The sequence below is a fragment of the Podarcis liolepis genome, assembly GCF_965112155.1.
Source record: "Podarcis liolepis genome assembly, chromosome: 6".
Classification (NCBI taxonomy): domain Eukaryota; kingdom Metazoa; phylum Chordata; class Lepidosauria; order Squamata; family Lacertidae; genus Podarcis; species Podarcis liolepis.
Window position 1 is genome coordinate 28631262 of NC_139559.1, and position 22481 is coordinate 28653742.

The 22481-nt window shown below is 43.3% G+C and overlaps 1 protein-coding gene and 1 long non-coding RNA gene across 7 annotated transcripts in view; one reads left to right on the forward strand and one right to left on the reverse strand.

The window, feature by feature from the left end:
• TP53INP2 (tumor protein p53 inducible nuclear protein 2) overlaps positions 1-21641 on the reverse strand; it is a 56517-nt gene extending 34876 nt beyond the window's left edge. Inside the window, exon 1 of one of the 6 annotated variants that reach the window (XM_083508286.1) lies at positions 21618-21641. The gene's annotated coding sequence lies outside the window, so the exon portion shown is untranslated. Of the gene's footprint in view, positions 1-293; positions 471-646; positions 1087-21617 lie in introns of those variants that run through there. The other 5 variants (XM_083508284.1, XM_083508291.1, XM_083508285.1 and 2 more) reach the window with 5 other exon arrangements.
• LOC310709126 lies at positions 18677-21395 on the forward strand. Its single transcript, XR_014527326.1, has 2 exons — positions 18677-19522; positions 20533-21395. It is a non-coding gene; the product is annotated as an uncharacterized lncRNA (long non-coding RNA).
• Positions 21642-22481: the final 840 nt, after the last annotated feature.

Below are 22481 nucleotides of genomic sequence, written 5' to 3' on the forward strand. Positions count from 1 at the left end.
TGATTATTAATGATTCTGCAATTACTTACATTCGGGGATCCTGTTTTAAAGTGTAATATTTTACTCTCAAAAACCTACGATGAGAATACACAGAGAATACACGCACCACATATGTCAATTTTTCATTCGCAAGCCAAAGCAAAGGACGAAGTAAACAGGAGCCTTTCTTCGTCGCCGCCCGCCCCCCTCCAGACCCCCAGTCTCTCTCTCCCTGGTGACTCTAGAGGTCAAGATAGCCTGCTTCTAACCTAACACAAAGATCTGTCCCTCCTGAGGTTTAGATGGTCTCCTACCTCAATATAATGTATTCGCGAGTTCCCTGCCAACCAGAGGATGAAATCGCAACGCGTCCATAACAACATATTGAGAAACATAAAGCGAAGCACCCGGCCGCATAGGGACTGTCAAATACAAAAGGGAATTCAAATGGCACACCAGAAGGGAAATCGATATCAGAGATGAACGTCCCTCTCTCTCATACACACACTACATGCAAAGGGATGGACTCTTAAAACGTCGACAGCAGCAAAACAAAAACAACTCGCAAGCTCCCTTTCGCCACAAAAATACAAGTTTGCAAATAAACCAACCGCCCTGGGCAAAGGGAATTGGGGGAGCGGGGGAGGGGGGGTAAAGCAGCACTTACCTTGCCTTTAATGTCATCAAATGCTTTGTAAACAACACCACACACACAAAAAGAAAACCCACAAGATTATTATTATTATTAAGCACCAGCTTTAGGCAGAGTCTGTGAGGTAGTTTTAATTGAAATCAACTAAGATCAATAATAGAAACGATTAAAAAAAAAAAGACCCTCCCCCCAAAAAAGGATGCAGGAGGAGGAAGAGCAGGAGGTGGTGGTGATGTGAATGGTGTCTCAGGTCTTCTCAGAAGATATGCACCATTTGCAAACTGCAAGCAGCTGCCCTCGCGTCCGGACGCCCTCCCTCCCCTGGCTGTAGTCTTGGTATTATTTTTTTCTGTTATTGCTGAATCCCCGGTTGATCTCGGCTCAGAAATTAGAACGTTCAAACAGCTGATCGTGGCGTCACAAAGGGGCCCGCCCGCCGCCGGAGCGGCAGCCTCTCTCTGCAGCCAATGGGAGGCGGACAACGGCTGGAAGGCGGGGCTTTGGCGCAGCGGTGGGGGGAGCTCTTAGCGCTCCACGTGAGCGCTGGGACCCGTGGAGGGGAAGTGGGGAGGGCTCGCGGTGAGGCTGTGGTAGAGGTAGGATCCAGTGCACTGCTGGGTGCCGTGTGGTCAGCGGGGCCCGGGGTAGGGTGGGGAGCCGAAAAAAAGAGGACGCATCCCTCCCGAAAAGACTTTGGGTAGATTGAAGAAAGTGTGTCCGGCTGCTCCCTGGAAACTTGTAACTCGAGCGGGTGGGGATCGGGACCATTCCAAGATCTCCCTCTGCGCTAAAGTTTCCCCATCGAAATAAAAAAAAAGTTTTTCTACAGGACTGTCACGGTTGAACTGCGGGACTGTCGCGCTTATTGAAGTTAAGAAATAGTCATCTGTTAGGTGTGGCTTGTATGTATGTGATAGAAGATTGGTCTGTAGGGATTTGGCCCTCAGGAGTTGGAGTCCACCGACATCCGACCATTCCTGACCATTGGCCATGTTGGTGGGGGCTGGTGGGGGTTCAACAGTTTCTGGAGTGTAATACTGTATGTTGTTTCCTCATCCCTGGTCAACAGGGGAGATTTGTGCCACCTGACTGACATTGGGATGTACGCTGCCTCAGAAGATGATGGACTCTCGTGTATTCCAGGATTTTGAGGCTGGAAGGCCAAATCAACACAGACTGTAGAAACCTCACACTGGACTTCAAGCATCTGGCATTGTGTGCCTCCCCATTCTTTTTCTAGACTCTGGGTCCTTGGTTTCCAAATGAGATGCAAAAGCTGCTCTCATCAGAAAAGAGATTTGGGGAGCCATGCCATCAGCTGGTGTTGGTCCACTGTGCTTCATTAAGTCCAGGGTCAACGCAGCTGTCTAACAAGAGATTCTGGAGCACTTCATGCTTTCTTCTGCAGACGAGCTTTATGGGGATGCTGACTTCATTTTCCAGCAGGACTTTGGCACCTGCCCACACTGCCAAAAGTACCAAAACCTGGTTCAATGCCAATGGGATTACTGTGCCCAATTGGCCAGCAAACTCACCTGACCTGAACCCCATAGAGAATCTATGGAGCATTGCCAAGAGAAAGATGAGAGACATGAGACTGAGCAATGCAGAAGAGCTGAAGGCTGCTCTTGAAGCTTCCTGGTCTTCCCTAACACCTCAGCAGTGCCACAGGCTGATAGAATCCATGCCACACCACAGTGAGGCAGTAATTGATGCAAAAGGGGCCCAAACCAAGTACTGAGTACATGTGCATGCTTCTACTTCTCAGAGGTCCAATATTGCTCTATTTGCAGTCCTTGTTCTGCTGATTTCATTTAATATTCCAATATTCTGAGTTTATTAATTTGGGGTTTTCATCAGCTGTATGCCATTATCAGCACAATTATAACAAATAAAGGCTTGACATATCTCGCTTTGCATGTCATGAGTCTCTCATTTACTAGTTTCACCTTTTTTTACTGAAATAAATGAACTTTTCCACAATATTCTAATTTTCTGAGTTTCACCTGTAGTTTCAAAGGTGACACTAGACTCTTCATTGGTCTGGTGCCAGTGATTCAAATGAGGGCCACGTCCAGATGCACAAGGTCACAAAAACAAAACTTTTAGTAGGACTAGCCCATGTGCACAAGGCAATATGCAAGATTTTGAGATAGCACAGCTCACCATCTGCCTGCATATTCATGCAATGGGAGAAAACCCCTGGAAGAGTCAAAGATGTATTTCTGAGTGAAAGCATACTGTTAATACATTATTTCAATATTAAGATGGTATTAGAGGGAATTCTTGCTGAATTTGTTAGGTTAACTTTGGATGCTTCCAGGCAGAGGTGATATTTCACAAATAAGATGTTTAATTCTGATTGTATCTGTGCATGCATGGTTTGTCTTATGTTTCCCACAGTTATATTGCTATTTCCTGTCCACATCAGTGGGGAGTTGATGGAATATTTCAGCTTTGTGTGTTCTGGCTCCTCCCCTCAATTACCTCTCTCCCTCTCTCCACAACATATTACTCGGCATGCACACAGGTATTTCTGACTCTGTGTGTGTGCATCTTTAATTTGTTTACAAGTGTGCAAGACAGCAAGAGCAAACAATGCCAGCACTTATTAATGTTGTTTCACAATGAACAGAGTGGAGAGTTGTGCTTTATTTATTTCTTTACGGGCGTGTTTGCAAACATCCATTTCCATTGGACTTCAATTATAATAATAATGCAAGAGATCTTGCACAAGGCCTCTGTATTAAAAAAATTACTTTTTTAAAAGTCAGGGTGTACGTACTACAATTACAGTCTGCAAGGTTGAGATCTTGAGACAACAGCTGCTCCCAACTGGGTTGTTGAGATTCCTATGTGCCAGGATAACAACAAGAAGTTTTTAAGAAGGGACTATTGGACACTCGGGGCAGTAGAAACATGAGATGATTGGACCCCACTGAACCTGAAGCATGGGAACCCCCAACAAAAAAATTTATAATTTGACAAAATATTTGGACTTTATGATATGTATTTGTACAATTTGGAATATTCAATGTGATTTGATTGGATTGTTAAAATGGAAAACTTAATAAAAATATTTTTTTTTAAAAAAAAGAGATTTCTATGTGCCTTCAGCATGTAGCAATTGGCACATTGACTGGGCTGCTGGAAACAAAATGGCTAGGTTGTGCCCAGGTGAGGAGCAAATGGAAGTATGGTATAGTGTCGGAAGCCACTCACTGAAATGACACCACACACCAAAAAAATATGCACTAACGAGTTTCCACACCAATAGAAATTTAGGAGAAATCCTGTATTGGACCCTTAACTGATCTGAATCCACTGTTTCATTGTGTGCACGTTATCCAAAAATTAAAACAACATAAGAGAAGATAGATTTAGGATACATTCAAAGCACTATGATACTATTTTAAACAGCCATGACCTTCCCCCCCCCAAAGAATTCTGAGTGTTGTGATTTGTTATGGGTGCTGAGAGTTGTTAGGAGACCTCTGTTCTCACAGAGCCATTTAACAGTTAATCCCTCTTCACATGGAATTCTGGGAATTGTAGCACATTAAGGGGAATAGGGGCCTCCTAACAACTCTCACTCAGAATTATCCTTTGGGGGACACCATGACGGTTTGCAGTGGTCTCGTAGTGCTTTAAATGTATAGCCTGGATAGGCCCTTATTGCAGCAAAAGAGTGGTATTCAATTAAGTTGTACTCGGAGTAGACATGTTGCAATTAATGGACACTACTAAGTTAGGTCCATTAATTTCAGTTGGTCTAGTCTGAATAAAACTTAATTGAATGCCACGCTAAGTTGATAAAGCGGCCTCTAACCTGCAAAAGTTTATGACACAATACATCTATCTCAGCTTTAAGCTGCTGCAAGAATTTGATATAGTGATGCTGTAGGTAAGAGACTAGTCTGCCTACCCGTTTGCACATTATTATCCAAATGCTGGGTGTTGTTCTCCTCTCTAGGGTAAGTGACTATTGTAGTAGCAGCAAAGATACCGTAGTTTCAGCTAAAAACAGCTGAAGAGCCAGGAAGTGGTGGAAATGATAAAACGAACCCCCACTTGCCTGGTTAAAAAGGCAATGATAGAAACAATATCTGCCTTACCAGAAAAACAAGGCGGGGAGGGGAGGCTGCATCTTGAAGCTCCCCACGTTAGCTGTGGGGCTGAGGGCAGGTCACCCACTTCTTGGTTTTCCTGCCTGTATGTTATTGATGTGAGTTCAGTGGCCCATATAAACAGTCAGTGAATACTCTGGCACCTATAACTTTGGCACATCCTCTGTGAGCTAGGAATTTCAAGCCAACTTTAGCAGTTGACTTGAGAATAGTAGACAACTCTACATCAGGATAGGGGATTGGATCTGGCTGGTATGCTGGAACTTTATCTTCCTCCATGAAGCAGGAAGGCAGGACCCCCCTCACCTGTCAGTCACAGGACATCAATGACATCAGGTTAACTATTTTTGCCCACATGGTTTGAAATTAAACCATGCAAGAGTGCTTTGAAGCACCAGCAGTTAGCTGGTTGTTGTGGGTTCAAAGCACCACGCAAGGCTCTCTGCAAGCATCAGTGGTCAGCTGGGTGAAAATGGGTCAATAGATGTCATTGCAGTGTTGGGTGATTGACAGGTGCATGGGTCCATGGGGTGGGAGGGGTGTGTGCTGAACCAAAACAGCCTCACGGGCCTAATAAGGCTATGAGCCAGAGTTCTCCACTACTGCTCCAGCTCCAGCTCCTACTTGATGCACATGTTGCCAGTGGTTGAAGCTGAGCATGTCCTCCCTCTTACATTAAGACAGAACATACATTAGAGAGAGGTGGTTTATCTGCATAAACATGTGTATTAGCAGACTCATTTAAATAATGACTTAACCAGTTTGTAAATAGAGCTAATTTGGCAGTTCCCTGTGCTCCGTCATTAGAATCCTGTGAGTTCCCGGACATCATGTGGACAAACTAAATTAACTTGCCTTTGTTTATGTAGTTGCCTTACATTAAATAACTCTACTTTGGTCTGGCATAGCACATTGTAATTGTAGAATCATGGGTTAAGAACAAATTAAGCATTGCTTATTACAATGCCTTCTAGATGTGCAAGGGCATTTGTTGTCCTCCACTTTTAATAACAGAGAAGATGCTGAAGTCAAAATGTTCCTTGATTATTATTTTTCAGGCACCACACAATGTAACTGCAAATCTTGCCTCACCAGGATTCCAGGGGCATAAAATTCTGCAAAGCAAGGATGAGCTGGTTCACGAGGGATATTAAAAAAAACACACACCTGTATGTTCGTTCTTCGCAACAGCCTTTGCTGCAACATGAAACATGCACAGCACCGGACAGAGCCTCATTTGAATGTCTGTTTCCTCCTCCCAGCTTGAAACTATGAGCAGATGTAGGCTCCAAAGTTTCACCATCAGCCAACTCCTTTCCACCACACATACAAACACCCCAAAACAGCAAACATCTAATTTTGTTCTAGGGACGCAGGTGGCACTGTAGGTTAAACTACAGAGCCTAGGACTTGCTGATCAGAAGGTCAGCAGTTCAAATCCCCGCAACAAGGTGAGCTCCCGTTCCTCGGTCCCTGCTCCTGCCCACCTAGCAGTTCGAAAGTGCATCAAAGTGCAAGTAAATAGGTACCGCTCCGGCGGGAAGGTAAACGGCATTTCCGTGTGCTGCTCTGGTTTGTCAGAAGCAGCTTAGTCATGCTGGCCACATGACCCGGAAGCTGTACACCGGCTCCCTCGGCCAGTAAGGCGAGATGAGCGCCACAACCCCAGAGTCGGCCACGACTGGACCTAATGGTCAGGGGTCCCTTTACCTTTACCTTTTACTTTTGTTCTACATTGAGCCAGATCTATCAGATGGTACTCTATATAGCTAGGACCAGCAAAATGTTACTATCATACTGTGCCAGTTAGGCACACTTCACACTTTCTGTGTGGTGCATGCTTTGGGTTTCTTCGCATCCTTTTATACTTTGCAATGCTTATTGTGAAAAAGTACCTTACGCTAAATCTATTAACGCTAGATCTTCAGAAATAGCAGCACAACCCTAAGCATGTCTGCTTATATGCAATCCCTATCAAATTCAGTGGGGCTTACTACCAGATAAGTAGGGTTATGATTGCAATTAGGTCCATCAGTTCATCAGTGAGTATATACTGATATGTACTGTACACACACATGCAGTTTGTAACTAAGTCCTCTGAAGCCTTGTATGCACACCCTGATATACCATTTTACAAAATAAGTTGAATCCAGAGGAAGTTAGTTCTCCTCAATTCCCAATGAAATCAGCAAAAGCCCCTTCCATTTCAATGAATCATAACTAACTTAGTCTTGGTTCAGTATCCCTAATATTGTAACATCTTGTACAGTGGTACCTTGGGTTACATACGCTTCAGATTACATACGCTTCAGGTTACAGACTCCGCTAACCCAGAAATAGTACCTCGGGTTAAGAACTTCAGGATGAGAACAGAAATTGTGCTCCAGCAGCGCAGTGGCAGCAGGAGGCCCCATTAGCTAAAGTGGTGCTTCAGGTTAAGAACGGACCTCCGGTACGAAATAAGTACTTAACCCAAGGTACCACTGTATTTTAATGCAGGGACCTTTGAATTGGCAAAAATGCCCAGTAGCAAGTGTCCATTTCAGAAATGCACAAATATTTTCCCCAATCACATTACAAAGCACCCTGAAGGGACAGAAATTCTGTAGAACCTGACAGGTGAAGAGTGCTGGCCTGTCAGTAAATGTCTCACACTATCTTTGGCTGTGTGTACTTTGGCAGGGCTCTGTTTGCTCAGCAGCATGGAAATTTCAGCAAATACATATGCACTGTGCACCGTTTGTTCCCAAGAGCTATTATGATGATAATGATGTAATCAAGTTATAAAAATGGAGCCCAGGTGGGGAAGCCCCACTCCAGGAGCAGCTAAGATCTGTCTGCTCTGGAAGCCATTTCTGGGTCCAGGTTAGTTCTTCTAAACTCCACCATTGTCCAGAGTTTCAGAAGCAAGAGTAGCAGCTGGAACATCTGTGAGAAAGCTTGCGTACACCTTTGCTACTCCCTATTAAAACTGGCAGGGTAAAGTGACTGCCTCAGGTGGCAGAAGCACACGAGGCAACACTCTGCCTGCCCCACCAATGGTACGAGGGAGGCATTCTGGTGTGCGGAGAAGCCAAATAACAAAAAGCTTTGCAAAAAGCCCTAGTTCCTGCCAAGTTCTGCAAGAGCCAGGGTGTTCCTGGGCACCATGTTGGTGCTCAGTTTCCCCACCCCCTGGGCAGAGAAGCCAAATGGCAGTGCTTTGCGGTACATGTTGCTCTTGCCAGGTTTGGTGACAGCCAGGACATTCCATCAGCAGAAGTTGCAGGGTGGGCAGGTCAGGAGGCAGCAATTCCCATGTCGCCTAAGGTGATGAAATGGGACGAGTCGCCCCTGCTCCCTAGTAAATGTTTGCCTAAGTTTGTTTTTTGAGTTTATGGCAAGGTGCCTCAAGAACTTTGGTTTCTAAATAAAAGCTCACAGTTAAGGTATTCCATGGTCCACATGTTAAAAGTAGATAAGGGAGGTAGTAGCTCATAAATGGCTAATGCTATATTTTGTTTTTTTAAAAAAAGATGATATGAATTGTGGTTTGAGCCAGACAGATGCTTTGTTTTGTTTTAAAGTTCAGACCAGGCCCCATTCAGATAGTCTGAGACGTTATCGCATTGAAGAGACACTTTAATATTCGTTGAACCAAATGTGTGTGTACATTCATGTGCACACATACTTTTAAAATTGCACAAAACATCAGGTGAAAATGACGATCATATTCTGGACAACACTCTTCTTGTTGCTCAAAGGTTGCATCATGTCATGAGTCAATGATTTTGCCCTTTAAAATAGCCTTCCTCCTTGCATACAGTGGGCTCTTGAATCACTTGACGGTGAGCCTCCAGGCAGCCTGGGTGTGGTGACTTTGTCACTGTAAAAGCAAACTCCAAATGAGTGTTAAGATGTTAGCTTTATTACATTTAGTTTCCTCCGGGGGCTCCACCCTCTGTTCAAATTTGTCACTATCCAGGAAGGTCACTTTAAGGAGACTTCCAGTTTACTCATGTGTGGTTGCTTTTGCTGTTACCATTTTGCTGCCTGAGGATCCTAGAAGCAGGATTGTGAAGTTGCAGGAATTGCTCTAATAAAGAATTTAATTTAGGAGATTAGACCCTGACCTTGTTGATTTATAGCACAATAGTTGACAGGGAGGGTTGTTCTTTTAAGGTTATTAAAATTTATCTTATTGAAAGTTAATCAATAAGGGGCCCTCATCTCAACCATGGCATGATAGTCTTTGAGCCTATCTCACTTAAGTTTTATTTGATTTTTTTCAACCCCCAAAATGTCAATATTTATTTATTTATTGGTCTTAGATTTTTGTATGTTAGTTAATGGCAGGGATAATAACTTTTAGTATGACAGAGTCCTCACCTACTCAAAGAATGTCTTTGTTTTACTGCAATACAGATAAGAAAAGAAGAAAAGCCTAGATTGGGCCAATGGTCCATGTAGCCCAGCATCGTGTTTGCACAGTGGCCAGTCAGATGTCCATGGGATGCCTGCAAGCTCCCTGTCCACCTGTGATTCCTAGCAACTAGAACTCATGGGCAGTGGAGGTAGAGAATAGCCATTGTGGCTAGTACTAGATATGTGTGTGCATGTGTGTGTACGTGTGTGGGTGTGTGGATGTTACATATATGCTCATTAAAATATTGATACTGAAGTAATTAAAGTACCTTAAGTGTCTTCAAGAATCCAAGAACCCTGTTGTACATTCTCCAATCTTCTTACAGTCTGACAAATGTCTTTAGACATGGTGGTAAATTCCTCCTCTTCCATGTCCTCCATTGCTGTTATTGACTTTGAAGTTCTCTTCCCATATGCCTCCACAACTTCCATCTCCATAGCCACCTCATTGGATTAAACCTGAGAGGGTTCGGAAGCTTCTTGTTAGACTTTGTTAGGTGTAGCCTGGAATTGATACGTCTTGGGGTTCTGTGAACATGACAAAAAGTTGGTTTCATCTGCCTGTCCCTTATCTGGAGTTTCCAGAACCACACCTTTTCAGATGCCTGTAAAGGAGTCGGTACCTTCAGTGTATTTTAGCAGAGATAATTGTGCTCAGCTGAACAGGAACCTTACTCTGCCCAATGCTATGCTTGTAATTAGCTGAATAATGCTTGCAGGGTCAAGTTAAAGAGTCTTGCTGGAAGTAGTTCCTGCCTCTTGTGTGCACATTGGCTATTTTGCAGCTGAAGACATCTGACACTTTGCCTCATCTTTAGAAAGTTCCTGTTCCTTTTGCTGCTTAAAGTCGCAATCCAGTTGGGCATCTGTAGAACCATGCTTCAAGATCTATCAAATAGAAGTTAAAACATGATGGTTGGGTTGTTGTTGTTGTTTAGTTGTTTAGTCGTGTCCAACTCTTCGTGACCCCATGGACCAGAGCACACCAGGCACTCCTGTCTTCCACTGCCTCCTGCAGTTTGGTCAAACTCATGTTGGTAGCTTCGAGAACACGGTCCAACCATCTCGTCCTCTGTCGTCCCCTTCTCCTTGTGCCCTCCATCTTTCCCAACATCAGGGTCTTTTCCAGGGAGTCTTCTCTTCTCATGAGGTGGCCAAAGTATTGGAGCCTCAGCTTCAGGATCTGTCCTTCCAGTGAACACTCAGGGCTGATTTCCTTCAGAATGGATAGGTTTGATCTTCTTGCAGTCCATGGGACTCTCAAGAGTCTCCTCCAGCGCCATAATTCAAAAGCATCAATTCTTTGGCGATCAGCCTTCTTTATGGTCCAGCTCTCATTCCATACATTACTACTGGGAAAACCATAGCTTTAACTATATGGACCTTTGTTGGTTGGGTACTTCTCCATAATGCAAAGCTTCTTGTCATACTCCATGATGATATAATGGCCACTTTTAAGTAAAATTTGAGAATGAATTCATCAATCTAAGCAAGAACAAAGTTGCCTGTGGGCTGAAATCTAGAATGTCTTGTGAAAAAAATAACATAAAATGTTGGAGTGCAATCTGATCTGCCACGTTGCTGTGGGTAAATTCATACCATGAATGCTGTACAGTTCATAAAGATGTTTGGTGGGACCTTTTAAGAATCTTCTGACTCAGTGGGCAGTTACTTAGAGGAGCTTGACAAACAACTTTATTTTGCCCGTGTTGCTTCTTGGCTTACAAACAACAAGGAAGCACAAAGACATAGAGATGTGCCTGCTCCTCTTACCTTTGGCATTCTCGGGTGTGTTCATTCATTCATTCTATATAAATCTCGCAGCTTCTGTGTAATGATCACAAACATCTTCTATCCAAAAGAGAACACTAAACAACAGGTGGGCCATAGATCTTTGAACTTCCACATCACTGAACTTGACTGTGAACTTTCTGTTAGTCTTTTTTCAACAGGAGTCAATGACCTTATGGCCCAATCCTGTGCATGTTTACTTGGAAGAAATTCCTACTGAGGTTAGTGGGGCTTGCCAATGGGAACTCCTAGTTAACGTGCATAGGATTGCAGTGTTAATCTAACTTTTCTGAATACAATGTGAACGCCAGTTTTATGGACAACTTAAAACACAATGTCTCGCCTCACTTTCAGCTGAAGAGAGGAGATCATCAGGTCACGAACATGAGGAAACCCATTTGTTATGGAAACCTAGCCATATCAGGAAATCTGGGAATGCTATGGCAATAACATGATGAAAAGCATCATAGAAATACAATAAATCAAATCAAACATTGCACTCTTCCTCCAAGCTACGCAAGGTGAATAAATGGGGAATCCCCATTTTATCCTCACAACAAACCTGGGAAATAAACAAGACAAAGAGATAGTGACTGGCTCAAGCTCACGCAGTGAGCTTTGTGACTGGCGATTCACATCTTCCTTGAACAACACTGGGTAGAGTTGTTCTAGAGTGTGATCTTTTAGCTTTGTCCAAATCCTGAGAAATTTGTTACGATGTTAAGACTTAAGATAAAAGTCTAAATACATGTATGCAGTGGATTAACAGAACCAGAAATTAACAGATTCAGAAATGAGAGATTATTGGGGCAGGGCCAGCCCACTCATGAGGAAAAGTGAGGAAACCACCTCAGGTGGCAGGATCCACAGGGGCTGTAGTTCTCAATGACAAGCTTTATTCCCTCCTTGTTTCTGATATAGATCTTCACCCATCCCTTCTTCCCTGGCAGAGAAGGGGGGGATCATTCTGGCATTTGCATTAGGTACCAAAATGTATTGGGCCGGCTCTGTATTGGAGTAAGCAACCTTTGGCTCAGGCTCTGAAGCTGTTGCATCCTACATAGTATTTCTAATCATTGCCATGGACCCCTTCTCCTCCTATACCTATGTTGACTCTAACATCCTATGGAACTTACTCCTTCGTTTCAGTCATCCTAGAACATTCTGGAAAAACCCTAGATTGATTTTAGTGTGATACATTCTCAGAGTATTTTGTTCTTGGATCTCTTGTCAGCACAATGGAAAGATGGGAAAGACTATTACATTATGATCTGCGGCTGGAAATGTGTGTGCTTGCATGTATACATATACAAACACACACAAACTATTTCAACTCCCATAATAACTGTATCTCGAGGAATGAGAGGCAGGAGATCCCATCACCTTTGTCTGATGGATTGCAAAGCTTTCTAAACACACCATTTTTCTCTGCGGTTTGTCTTTTAACAGGCTTGACCCGACTGGAAAAGGCATTTCTATTATTGCAATTAGTCCAACATCCTCTAGGAATTCCCTTCATTATAAATCATTCCCATCGTGTGTGTTTTTCCCTTCCTGTTGTTTAAAATTCGTGTCATGGGCTCCTGTGAAGTGTTTTGTTTATCTTTCCTGAGACGAGTGGCCATTTAGATAGGTCTAGTCTCTCCATAGCATCATGGGTGTCTATTTCTATTATTTTGTATTTTATCTGAGGAGGGGAAAGGATGCTAGAGTAGAGCAAAGCCTATGTCCTAGAAAATTTGGGCACTTCCAGCCTGTCACTATTTTGTGGTGAGATTCAGCTGCATACCAGAAAATTCAGGTTGTGTGGTTGAAGTGGATTTGGCGCTATTGTGCAGGGAATATGCCTTCCACATCCTCCTTTATATAATAAGGAAAGTAACAGGAAAATGCATTGGAAAGTGTGGAATAACAGTTGTTTGACCCAACATAATACTAAACTCCCTGCAAAGAAACCTGAATGTTCAATAAACAACTGCTGTCACTTAACCGCACCACAAAATGTCTGCAAACAAATAAGGATGAATGTTCAGTTAGCAGGTCAGCTGGAAGTCTTTAGGGTACCACAAGACTCTACATTGATTTATCTGCAGCAGACTAACACTGGCAGCTAACACTGTGGAAGAAGAATACAGGGAGACTTGAAATAGTGACTAGCTAGGCTCCTTTGGAAAGACTGCAACTGATTTGAATAGGTAGTTTTTGAAATCTGAGTGGTTTAATTTGGAATGTTTTACTTATTGCATCTTTGCAGGCTTGTTCAGGCAGGGGAATTTGGACTAATGTGCCAAGAATGAAATTTATTGTAATTTGCCCTGGGATCCACAGATGAAGGGTGGTATAGAAATATAAAATAATAGATAAGTAATGGAAGGGGCATGATCTCAGTGCTGCTGTCAAAACAAGACTTCAGGGCCCTCACTCAGCGGAATAAGTAGGAGTGACCCCCTACACAAGAGGGCTGGGCTTACCAAATTTTAAAACATATTAAATATTAAATATATGTTAAATATAAATGTAAATATATTTATAAATAAACATATTTATAAATATGTTAATATTATTTATATGTTTTAATATAAAGCAGTATGCAAGTGTTTTAAATGAAGCAAAACAAAGATTTAAAACATTTCTTTTGCATCTTTCCATTCTGCAATGATCCACTGGCCAAGGCCAGTGTGAATGGAGCCATGGGAGATGAATGGTGCACATGACCTCATGGCCCCTACAGAGTTTGAGCCCTCACATATTCAGCTGAACATCTGAGCAGAGCTTGTAAACAGCACAGCTGGTATATGATACTGGGTAGACCACTGATTTCACAACCTTCCCTTCTTCCCCATCTCTTTGTTTATACAGCATATAATTACTAGCTTAGTACATTTACTTCGAAGAGAGGAAGAAGTCCCAGAGGAACACCTTCATGGATAAATATGTTGCAGAATGTATTAATCCAGTGATTTCAGTCTGACAGCATCTCCCTGCAGGATTTTAAGATAAGATTATGAAAGGCAGGTCTCAAAGGTAATTTGGGCTTCAGGTAGTGAAATAATCACACTCCTTCATTGAAGGTTTTTAAGCAGAGGGTGGATGGCCTTTCTGTCATGGATGCTTTAGTCGAGATTCCTGCATTGCTGGACATTGGACTAGACGGCCCTTCTAACTCTACAGTTCTATGATTCTGTTATTGCAAACTGGAGGAAATAGATAGCCAGAGAGAAATGATACTGATGGATTAGTCAAGGGTGGTGCAAAAATGCAGCTCTCTGATTTTCAACTTTGTGTACTGGCACCTGATCCACATTGCTGTAATAAGTTTTATGTGTCTGTATGTAGAAAAGATGCAGCTATATTTGCCTCACTGTGACTTTGTGATAAACATCTGTTACTATCATTATCTAAGAAGGCTTAAGAGAAATAACATGCACGCCCTAGCATGCCTAAATTTATCCACCTGTCTGGCCCAGAGTTGTGGGTTCCTGAAATGAAAAGAAATATTTCCCCCTCCCTCGAAGCTGCATGCTCTCATTTCCTCTACCACCACAGATCCTAAGAGGAACATTAAAATGACTTGCTTTGCCTATTTACACGAACTGCTTTGTAGAGTCATGCTGCAATCTCAATAACTTTGCTGGCAATTTTTTCTATCACCTCCCCCCGCCCCCGCCCACTGCCCCGGAACTCACTTTTGCAGTAGATACAACACTGGTTGCGGAAGAGGGGAGGAGGGCAGAGTCCTGCAACTCTGAGGAGGGGGTGAATTGTCCCCTCCCAGGTCATCAGAGTGAACATTTGATGAGCAGAGAGGAGATGATAGCTGCCGTGCTCAGCTGATTTGTATGGAGAAACTGAGGGGGGGATGTGGGCTCTGTATATGCAAGAGTGTTTGGGGGGGGCACCTGCACCACCCTAAAGAGTGGGTCCAAGATGAATGTGGCCCTTTGGCCAAAAGGAGGCAGCTGTAGGGATAAGCCACAATAAAATAGCAATAAAACAACAACAGCAACAAGCAGATCAAGGAGCAACAGGATCATATACTTTCAATAAAAAGTGCTTTGGAAGAACAAGTAGATGTTTAATGCCTATTTGAATACCTTCCAGACCACCTGTTTCTTAAGCATTCAACTTTACCATATTGGCTGTGAGTCCTGAAAGACTTGCTCCCTGCCTTGCAAGCCTTTCCCAACTGGCCTGGGAGGCTGCGGACGTGACTGACTCTAGATATAAATGCTGATGCCGCCGAACTGAATCTTGGGCTGGGGTATTGTTTAGGGGAGAGGGGTTGTTGCTGTTGTAGATGTTAATTTCTTCTATTTTTATTTTGGATCTTACGTTTTAGGTGGAAATTGTTTGGTTTGGTTGTGTACTTTTTGATGTTTTCTTTACTCTTCATGACTCCTCCTGCTATGCTTGGAAGTGTGTAATTTTTTAAATATGTTGTAAGCCTCCTTACAACCTAACAGTTCAAAAGCATGCAGTGCAAGTAGATAAATAGGTACCGCTCCGGTGGGAAGGTAAACGGCGTTTCCGTGCGCTGCTGTGGTTCGCCAGAAAGTGGCTTAGTCATGGTGGCCACATGACCCGGAAGCTGTGCGCCAGCTCCCTCGGCCAATAAAGCGAGATGAGTGCCGCAACCCCAGAGTCGCCCATGACTGGACTGGTGAGGGGTCCCTTTACCTTTAAGCCTCCTTCAGCATGGTTTTAACTTTGTAAAGGTAGCATACAAATAAAAGCATTGATTGATTGATTTGTTTGTTTGAGAGGTTAGGTGCAGTTTCATCACAGCAAGTGATGAAATTCCTTTTCTCAAAAAAGGTCTGATCTTTTGGGGAAGCGGGTTTGTTGTGCAAGACCTCCCAATCCACAATAATGGCAAGGCCTAGATTTGCTGGTATGTGATTGAATCCCACACAAAAATAGTGACAGTCTGGAAGTGTCCTTCATGATGGGGCCATATGAGACCCATTTGGAAGAGAGCTCACTCCTTGAATATTCCGCTTAAATAAATGCTTTGAACATTCCAAAAGACACATAAGCTCACTATTATTATTAGTCTCTGCACTGCTGCTAATCACCCTGGGTCCTGCTGCTGCTGCTCTTGAAAATCAAACCCAGCACAAAGATCATGCTTGTTGCTAATGTTGTCACATCCGAGCACTGGGGACTTGGGACTCTTTTATTCGCATCTAGTACAAATCCCATGGGTAAGCCTGCTCTGCTGATTGGAACAGCTAGGACAGTGGCGTGCTGCTAACTTTCTCTCTTAAGAGTATACACTGGTGGATTTGTTCAGAATTCATCTTTTAAGCAGAGGCATAAGAGCACAAGATGTGCTTGCAGGATCAGGCCCATGGCCCACCTAGTCCAGTCCAGGGGCATCCCAGATACCTGTGGGAAACATGCAGAACATGAGCAAAAATCACCCTTCTGTGGTTTCCACCAACAAGTATTCAGAAGCATTTTTGCATCTGAGACCTGTGTGTTCATTTTGACGTCAGTGTATATAGCCTGTTGTCCCTCACCACTCACAATTGCACATATTGCCCCACATTCTAATGGTGCTTTTGCCTGACTCCTTTTGCCTATTATGGGTGGAGCCGGAGAGTGCAGCCCAACAGCAACAACAACAATAATTAATAATAAGTTATTATTTATACCCCGCCCATCTGACTGGGCGGCTTCCAACAAATTATAAAGGCAGCCCTATGCACACAAACAGGGCTATAAGCAACGAATTCCATATGCATGGAATTTCATCTGCCATAATAAGCAACAGCGATCGCTATGTATCTAAAGGGCTTTGGGTTACAGCCTGTGATGGTATGAGGTACCTGTCAATCATTTTGTTCTCATCCATAGCAAGAGGCCGGACCACTCTATTAATAGCATATTTGCAAAAACAGCAAATGCTGACATGCAGAACTATTTTCTGGGTGTGGGGGAGAGTCCTGTCTGGGTTACAGTGAATGAGAGGGCTGGCTAGGATAAAATGACTTTCAGTGCCCTAGTACCGTGTTAGTGACTCACCTAATTACCTTCCGGAGAAGAGAGCGATGACAAAAATGGGAGATAGCAGCTTTGGGGTCATTCATGTTGATGAATGTGGAATTTGTGATCGTTAATAATTTTTTTTTAAAAGGGAAGAGGTTCTCATTAAGAAACTGACTCATTCCAAGGAAGACTATTGGTCCATCTAGCTTTGTACTGTCTAGGGTTGTCATATTTCAAAAAGTGAAAATATGGACACAAAAGCTGTTGAGCTTCAAAAAGTTGCTTTTGAACTTCAATTCCAAAATGGGTTGGTTTTCCTGGACATTTTGCCAATTTGTGAAAATTCCCCCCGGATGCCATTTTCAATGGTCGAATCCCAGATATCTCTGGGAAAACCCAGGCGTTTGGCAGCCCTAGCATACACTGACTGGCAGCTGCTCTTCAGGGTTTCAAGCAGACGTCTTTCCCAGCCCAGCCAGAAGAAGCCAGGACTGAACCAGGGACATTCTGCATGCAAAGCATGTGCTCTAATGCTAAGCTATGTTTCACTTGTTACATATAAAATAAGAGCCCAGTCCTCAAGGTTCTGAACAAGTTGGCTGGCATCCATCTGTCTTGGGAGATCATGGAGGAGTATGCCTTTGGGGGTGAAGTCAAACTGCTCAAAGGTTACAGCGCCTGCTGTGGCTGTAGAGACCAATGCAGGAAAGACATGTTTGGTTGCAGTTGGGGCAGATGAAGGCACCTGGTTGTGCTGCTGCCCTTGCACCATGGCATTTCTTCCCTCTGCACTCCTCCCAGTGGTCATTCCTCCTCTGGTCACTGCCATCAATGCACAACCTGACTGTCTCCAAGCACTGTAATTGCCTACAAGGTTTTCCCCTTTTCATATTGCTTCTAATGGTGGCTGCACAGTGATGGCCATGTAAGATGTGTGGTAAAGGAAGACTCACAGGTTGTAGGGGAACCACCGGCCCAGAAATCATATTAAATTACAATGTACGGCCATTTTAGCTTTGTTTTAAAAGTCTCTCTCACAGAAATGTCCCAAGTCTGCCACTATCAAGGAAGCCCAGAGTAGGAGGTTTTCCTGTTCTGCTGACTGTTTATTCTGCTCTCTTTCTGACTCCCATAGTTGTTTATCTTCAAGAGCAGAGTGGTCATGCAAAGGTCCTTCTAATCTCCTACTTATGAATACTAAAATTCAAGACAGACTTTGAGGACTATCTGTTCTTTTGATAAACAAGACCATCCGGTGGGTATTCCAAGAATCATTGATGACTTTGCTCATCTCAAAGGGAATGAGGAAGGTACAAGGACACTCAATCTGAAAAGCTGTGAATTTTGTTAGAGAAGGTTTGAAGTTATTTATCTTTAATAATAATAATAAATTATTCTAATAAAACTTTGTCATGTCAGTTAATACCACAAATAAATATGCATCTGTAATGTATATCCATTCTGAAGATATGTACTTCATCTTTAATTAAATTTCTTCTTCCCTTAATCATGTTTCACCTCCAGTCAGAATGCATGTCATTGGATACTTGGTGTATAATCAAACTAAATGGGGAGGCCCCCTCCACAAAGGACCACTGCAAAGCATGTCCACCGCTGCTGCTACAGCATTTGCACAGCACAGTTGGCATCCTGTACTTACCTGGTCATCCTTCCCTAGTCTATTTGGACTGTGAGCTTAGCACAATGTGTTTGGGTCATATCCTGTGGTCACAATGCTGGAGTACAAAATAGGAGTGAGGAGACGTTTGACACAGCTGTGCATATACTCAGTGCTTTGCTCCCAGCAGCAGACAGCGTGGTGGGGCCGCACTGCTTGCCTGACCTCTGGCTGCCTCTGCCATTGCAGCATACCAGGATGGAAAGATGGAGGGGCACGTGGAATGGACTCCCTCAGAAGGTGGTGGACTTTCCTTCCTTGCAGGTTTTTAAACAGAGGTTAGATGGACACCTGTCATTGCTGCTTTAGTTGAGATTCCTGCAATGGAGGAGTCTGCAATTCTATTATTCCTGCTGATGCATTTGCACTGTGCCAGCCTCTCTGCTGTTGCCGCACCCTCACCTTTTCTATCCAGGTGTGCTGCAGTGACTCAGTTGGTTTGCGGTCAGGTGAGTCCCAGAGCCCCATCATGTTGACCACTGCTGGTTGCTCTCTGTCTTGCATTTCCCCCAGCTCTTCTTCAACTATCTCACCGAGGTTTTCCATTTTGCAATTGCAGAGTGGAATTTGTTGCATCAGTACACTGCCTTGAATGTTTTGCTCTACTAGTGATCTGACTGTTTATTAAAACAAATCCCAGTCTCAGTGTTAGGTAACATACTCCATTAAGCCATTAAGAAGGTGGGGTGAGCTGATGGGTGTGATCAGCCTTTGAAGACAAACAGTCTCCGTCTCCAAGCTGGTAGAAGATGGTCGATGGCTTTTAGCCCATTAAGAGACGTTTGTGCCACATTATCTGTGAGACAACCAGCATGTTCAGAGACTAGTTCTACTAGACTAGGACTGGGAAAACCAGAGTTCGAATGCAGCCATGAAGCTCACTGGGTGACCTTTGACCAGGTACTCTTGTTCATCCTAACATACCTCAGTGGACTTGCAGTGAGATTAAAGTGGCGGTGTGGTTCAGGAGAGGGACCGTGTATGGTTCTGTGAACATCCTGAAGGCAGGTTAAAATATAAATGAAATAAATACAGTGGTACAGGTACCACTGTACATAACTATTAATGCTTTGGATTTGCTAACTAAATCTACTTAGAGTCAATTTAGAAACATGCAAAGGATAAATGTTTTAATAAATATTTCAATGTATTCCTTTCCTTTCAGTACTGGCAGACGTGGAATTGCAGTAGCCACTAACCCTAGCAGGCTCATTCCTCTGTTCCCCACAATATGGAGCAGAAAGTTCCGCAGAGAACTTGAGCGGACAAGACTGTAATTTGATGCAGGGAGCTGACAGAGAACAAGGGTGTTCTGGTTGTGGAAACAGATGGGAGGGGATACTTTTGTTAAGCATCTCCTGTCTGTTTCCCGTGCTTGTGGGATAGACTTTTCTCTCTCGTTATCTGTGTAGTGTCCTCGTTGTGACACTCAGAAGAGCCCAGATGGCTGAGTCTGATTAATCAGAGCTTTAGTTTTAATCTGTAATCAAACTATAAATCGGTCCATCAGTCAGATGAATCGATTTTAAAGCCTTCTGCTGTAGTAAGGGTTTGTTTGTTTTTTGCTGTCTATTCTTTGGTGGTCATCAACGGTATAGCAAAGAGATCTTGTTTTGCATGAAGTGCCCCAGTTTTAAATGGGGAGGGGAATGTGACGATGGGTGTGATTGATGTGATGGTGTCTCAGGTCAGAACAGGTATTACCATACAACAGTGGCATGAGGAGAGCCCATAGGGGTGGCTGACCTGGGTGCAAAATTGTTAGGGGGCAGAAAATTTCAACACCCAGTACTGCCTCAATACAGCTGTGCGCTTCTGTCAGTGGGCTGCACTGAAAACGGCTTCTCCATGTGAGCCAGAAAGTGACCTCTTCAGACAATGAAATGACTCTTCTTTTCTTATCTCTGCAGCTGAGATCTCCTGGGTGACATGGACGCCATTAGGCAGTTGAATGTGCATGCATACTGTGATCTTGCACAGTGGAAGAAGAAGAAGAGTTTGGATTTGATATCACACTTTATCACTACCCTAGGGAGTCTCAAAGCGGCTAACATTCTCCTTTCCCTTCCTCCCCCACAACAAACACTCTGTGAAGTGAGTGGGGCTGAGAGACTTCAAAGAAGTGTGACTGGCCCAAGGTCACCCAGCAGCTGCATGTGGAGGAGCGGAGATGCAAACCCGGTTCCCCAGAGTACGAGTCTATCGCTCTTAACCACTACACCACAGATATGCGTTTTGGGGCGCTGTTCCCCCCTCCCAAAAAAGTGTTTTTGGGGCTGCAACCTTGTATGGGTCATGTGACTCACAAGGGAATGTGGGGTTGGAAGATGGTGTCCCAGATTTGGGCCGGGTCATCTTGGAAGGTATGCTATTACATCCAGACAGATCGGAGCAATGTTTCTGTATGACACACACTTTCCTCCCTGTGCTGGATGAAATGGAAAATGTAAAGGTTGAATTTCCTTCTTGCTGACCCATAGCTAAGAGATATTCTTCATTTCTACTAATACTGCCCTTCTGTAGGAAGAGCCACATGAAACTAGCGCTGGCAGTACTCCATTAATGATGGGTAAATCTACCTGAGGGGGTTGAACTTGTTTTGGAAGCCATGTTGGCACTGAATGATCTGTTACTCATTACTGTAATAGAAAAGATTCTCTGTTTCATATTCCCAAATTAATAAAAAATAAAATATTAAAGATGACCTTTCTAAAGATTGTATTGAGTGGCAGATTTATTTATTGCCATACGTGAGATAAATGGTACATTTATACATCCTCAAAAGGCACAAATACTTATTTATCTATTTATTTATTTAGAAAATGTCTGAATCACTTTACATTCCAAAGAATGGCAAAGCAATGTAAACATGCAAGTGTATTTTCTATAAATCTAATCATTTGTTAGGGCTTGTTCTCAGCTGGGTCATTGCCGAATCTGTTAGCCGCTAGGTGCCAGCGTTGAATTTGACCTGAATTGACATCTGTTTAGTTACCTCCAGTTCTTCTAATCTTCTGCTGCTCTATTATCTGCGCTCTACCTTCAGAAGCCTCGGGGCACCGGGCATGGCACAATCCCCTAAAATGAATCATTTGAGCTTCTGTATATTTCCTGGCTGGAAATTTTCCTAGTTGGAAAAAATTTCCACTGTATCAAGCTGAAATATTTGGCTGCGTTGCGTGCCTTTGAGCTGTGTGTAATTTAATTGCCTTTGCCCATATGCCAGACTGTTTTGTAAACCAGCTACAATAAAATCTCACAATAAAATCTCACAACTCTTTGTTTCACAAAGCCCTCAGCTTAGCTTGGCAAACATCAAGCTTCTAGTTTGACCTATTCCCCACCAATAGCCTGATGTTAAAATTTAGGAAAAAGTCATACACTGACTTCAGGGGGACTTACTGCATTTAAGATCAGTCACACTGCTTTTGCAACTTGCTTTTATCTTTTTTTGGCCATTTGTTGCTCAAATAAAAAGGTGTTTTCTCACTCGCCTCTTGTCTCTGTCATCTTGTGGATCCAATGTAGCTGCTGAAACTTCTGACTTTAAATGGCATGTCCTTTAATTTATATAAAGCCATTCTCAACTTGGAGCTCTTTTCTTGGTGCTGTCAAGCAGCACCAAACAGGAAGAAGGAGTCATCTATTTTAGTTTGTTGATGTCCTTGGGTCAACTGCTGGCTAGACACACATGCTTGTGTAATCCTATGGTGTGGGGGGAGAAGGGAGGAGAGAGACTGTAAATCACAGCCGTAATATTGGACACCAGGATAGCTATAAATGTCTTGGTGTGTATGCTGAAGAGAGCTAGGGGACACTAAAGTCCTCTCCTAATCCCCCAAGATTCCTAGCCTTGGTG